Source organism: Scylla paramamosain, chromosome 9 (assembly GCF_035594125.1).
Source record: "Scylla paramamosain isolate STU-SP2022 chromosome 9, ASM3559412v1, whole genome shotgun sequence".
NCBI classification, from domain to species: Eukaryota; Metazoa; Arthropoda; class Malacostraca; order Decapoda; family Portunidae; genus Scylla; species Scylla paramamosain.
In genome coordinates, this window is record NC_087159.1 from 30,360,001 (window position 1) to 30,365,000 (window position 5,000).

Here is a 5,000-nt window from a genome sequence, read left to right on the forward strand (position 1 = left end):
CTCCCTTAATGAGCCGCACACTGTATGAGCTCAGAGGGTTGCCTGGTCCAGTGCGCTGCCGTGCGACTCCCGACCTGCTGCACTTGAGTATTTTCCTCGTGTCCAGTAACCAGTTTTAGAGTAATGCTGAAGAATGAACTGTATTAAAAGCTGAAGGCCGCAAGAAGGCTACAAAAGCATGGTCGGCCTACATAAGACGGTGCTTTTACATGTAATACTTAGAAGGAATTTATTCAATCTTCCCTGTACAAAATTTTATCGTATCCACATTCGCTAAACGACACAAACATCTTTACATTAAGTTTGATCAGAGCTTAGTAAATTCATCAATCTTTCGCAATTTAACCTTTGTAAATGAGTTTTTAAGGCACTGACTACTGAGTGGTTTATTTAATACACATGAATATTTTCACTGCGCCATTTCTCTAACCATATAACAACTGACCGTAGTACCTCTGCATCACAGTTTGCTTTAATCAGCCGAGCTATCTTCGTGTCGTCCGCAAGTGTACTAATGTCACCATTCATCCCAAGCCCTATGTGTTGAATAATAATGCTCCTTATATAGAACCCAGAGGACCCCACGAGTGATGCGATACCTATCTGATGCTGCGAGGGACTTCACTCTATGTACCCTACAATTAAAACACTCGCTAATCTTTTCCCATGATTTACCTTTCATTCCATTTACTATGATCATATATTTGACCATATTATATTACTTGCGCTATTAATCCCATCCATCTCACTACGCACTCTAGTAGCAAATGTAGTTCTCGTAGCCGTCTATCTCTTTACAGACATTCATTTAGAAACAAAGTGATAAATGACCTTCCCTTCATAAGCCAAAGCTATGTCCAGCAAGTTAATGATTCCCTTACGTAAACATGATTAACTGAACGCCTTAATGATGGCCCTTCACGAAGATCCATCAACACCTCGCCTGTCTGCTCCGATCCTCCGTCGCGTCCCACTGAAACAACCCACTGTGGTCGAATTTTTCTTGCCTTACAAACGTTAATCTGTTCAGGGTTTGCATTCCGGCTGCATGTCTTCGTTACCTTCCTTGCATTTCTCGCCAAGCTAACATGCCAATCCCTCAGAGGTGTTTCTCCACCCTTTTAATTTCCCCTGAACGGTCATACCACGTCGTGTTCTCCGTTCAGCCGGACAGGGCGGATGACAAGACAATGGCTAATATGTGTTGCGGCCGCTGAATGCCGCAGCGTGGAGGACTTGAAAGGGAGGGGAGAAAAATGTACCTCCGGGGAAAGTACGTCAGTTTCTTATACGCGTCACAGTTTCTTATTTAATGACTCGTGCAAACGGAGGCAGTGAACACAAAGGCGGGTTGTTTGTGTGTCTCTGCGGGGTTCACGGGTCACTGGGTCTCAAGGTTCACGGCGAGCGGGAGGTATTGTGCGTAACTTGAACCCAGAGCAGTCATTTGGAATACACATGACCACGGGGGGCTGTGTTTGTTTGTATGCGTTGGGTCTCCTGCTGCTATTAAATGTCTGGCGGGGACCAAGAATAGCAACACGAAGGCAAGGCAAATTAAGTTCAGGTACTCACTCCGGGGCTGGCTCTGTGCTGCTGCTTTGCCGTTCACGTTCATACCTGGAAGAATAAATATCCGTGATTGTAATATTAGTTCCATTCTTGGTTTACTACAGCATCTAAAATGACAACATTATTAATAGAAATAATACTGCTACTGCTGCTATTTATACTACTACTACTACTACAACTACCACTACTACTACTACTATTGTGCTACAACTACCGCTGCTACTTCCTTATGCTAATATCAGTATTAATAGTAATATGTTGTTTTTTACGATAGTGCTACTATTGCTACTTTTCTATGCTAATATTAACATAGTAACATTATATTGTTTCTATACTAGTAATAATATTAATACATCTACCACTACGAATACTACTACTACTATTGCTACTACTACTAACTACAACTACTACTGCTACATCTATTAAAACTGCAACTACTACTACAATCACTACTTCCACCACAGTACTACTATCAAGTACCACTACTACCACCACCATCCCCCACCGCCACCACTGCAACACCAAAACAACAAGACAACATTTAAAATCAAGATGAGGGACTTGTACAACCCAATCGATGATATCAGCCTCATAAATATAAATGGAAAGTAAATGTTACATGTACGAGCAGTTTATGGGCACATCATCGAAGCAGCTCGCGGTTTCCATGCAAGTCTGTACTACACGCTCCATTATGAAATACACACAAAAACATAAATACTACACATACAAAATACACTTGATTCTCTCCCTGCCTACATGCTAACCGGACTGCTATGGGGTGACGGAGGGTACCTGTCCCGCACACACCTGTCCAGCCATGCATGTGACGTAACAAAGAGAAATTATGCATCACACAGAATAGGAAATCCGGTGATGGTGGTGGTGACGGTCGTGGTGGTGGTGGTCTAGGTGCGATTTAAAAGTTGTGACGAGCCTGATGGTGATGATTATGCTTGTGTGGCAGTGATGGCGATGGTAGGATAGTTTTAATAGTGTAAGCTGATGAAAGATAATGGTGGTGGTGGTGGTGGTGGTGGTGGTGGTGGTGGTGGTGGTGGTGGTGGTGGTGGTGGTGGTGGTGGTGGTGGTGGTGGTGGTGATGGTGGCGGCGGCGGCTGCGGTAGCGGTGGAGCGGCTGCTAAAATATGCAGCTAAAATTGACATGCAAGTGGCCAGCGAAATGTCAGGCTTTGACATTTGAATACAGGATCACCTCATTTGATACCCTCCCTACCTACCTCTCTCTCTCTCTCTCTCTCTCTCTCTCTCTCTCTCTCTCTCTCTCTCTCTCTCTCTCTCTCTCTCTCGTCTAGCCATGCCTCGCGCCCCCTCTCTCTCTCTTCCTTCTCCCTCTCTGTCTCGCCCCCCTCGCCTCCTCCGCTGCTCGTTTGATCGATACGTCCCGGAGCCTCCACACGATGCCAGATGTGACGAGATAATCCCAGTGTTTAGTCCACATCTCTGCCTTCCTTCCCCCTCTGCCGCATTCACGAGTCTTCCCGTCATTACGTAACTCTCATAAAAAGACACCCGGTGAAACGTGAAATCAGTGTTGACGACTCGCTTTTTTTCCATTTTTTCTGGGAGTGAATGTGACAAGATTTCGCTTTCAGTGACGCAATTAGGCAACCAATGAGGGGTTTTCCAAGGCCAGGCGAGTCCCCCATTGGCTCCCGGGGATAACTGTCAGCAGGCGTGGCTCCCCGCTATTGGTCAAGGGCCGCTTCAACCCGCCAATCAGATGTAACGTGGCTGTCAGGGGCGACCTTCCCGCCTGGCCACGAGGGCGAGTAATACAGAATTAATGGCAGGCTCTCATTTAGTAAACAGCATGTTCCTGCTTCCTCCTGCCTGCGTCCCGCCCTGCCACGCCTGCTAGTGACAGCCGCGTGTCGCTCCCAGCCGATGTATGACTTCCTCCCACGTCCCTCAGGCCACGGCGAGCGAGGCGAGGCGAGACGAGACGCTGTAAATCTGAGCGACAAGATGATGCAAAAAAGTCCAATGATAAATAAAGCGTGTAAGTGAACGATTGATTAAGCAAGTACACGTCTGGAGGAACTAGTTTGTCCACGCGCGTGTTTGTCTCTCTCTAGTGTTTGTGTTTGCTACCCTCTCCCTCCTAGTCCTTCTCTCTCCTCCTCCTCCTCCTCCTCCTCCTCCTCAGCCTACTCCTCCTACTCTCTGTAAATTGTTTAAGTTAAAAGGCAAGCAGGTTTCTTCAATAAATCACCAAACTGTAATCGAAACATGAAACTGGAATGAACCATAAGCGATTCATGGAAGCAACATCATGAACACACACACACACACACACACACACACACACACACACACACACACACACACACACACACACACACACACACACACACACACACACACACCATCACCAGTCAAACACGAAGATCTTGCTCTAAGAACCGTAAAAATCAACATACTTTACATTAAAGGAGGAGGATTAGTGAAATTGAGGTTGTGTCTTGCGTAGAGCTGAAGAGGTGCGGCGCTGGTGGTGGTGGTGGTGGTGGTGGGAGAGGGAAGTGGGAGGACAGGTGAGAGGCGGACAGGACTGGCAGGTCAGCTCATGATTTCTTAGTAAGCAGGATGTTTGTCACCTGAGTGTGATTTTTTTCTTATTCTTTTCTGTGTTGAGCGATTTTTTTTTTCTTTATCTTCTGCAGGATCGGTTGTTGTTGTAATAAAGTGTGTGTGTGTGTGTGTGTGTGTGTGTGTGTGTGTGTGTGTGTGTGTGTGTGTGTGTGTGTGTGTGTGTGTGTGTGTGTGTGTGTGTGTGTGTGTGTGTGTGTGTGTGTGTGTGTGTGTGTGTGTGTGTGTGTGTGTGTGTGTGTGTGTGTGTGTGTGTGTGTGTGTGTGTGTGTGTAGTGGTCCTTTTAACACACTTTTTTTTTGTGTGTGTGTGCTGTTGTTGTAGTTTTTGTTATTGATAGTGATGGAAGTAATATTGTTGTTGTTGTTGTTGTTGTTATTCATCATTGCTGTCGTCGGGGAAGAGGTATAACAAGGACACACTCGAACACACACACACACACACACACACACACACACACACACACACACACACACACACACACACACACACACACACACACACACACACACACACACACACACACACACACACACACACACCTGCCCCGATATTAAGTCAGACGAAGTAGAAGACTCACCTGCACGCCTCGTCATGCCTTTGATTACAGGTGGGCGATAAGAACTAACTTAATTAAGATACGCTATTGACAGGTATATAAGACTGCAATGAGAATATGACGTCGCCTGCGTTCTTCCCCTTAACATAAATAACCCCAGGCTCATGTTTTATTTACATTTCCCGCAGCAGAGTCATGTGTTTACAATGACACCACGACTTATTCAAAGCATAATAACCATTACTTTCCTTATCA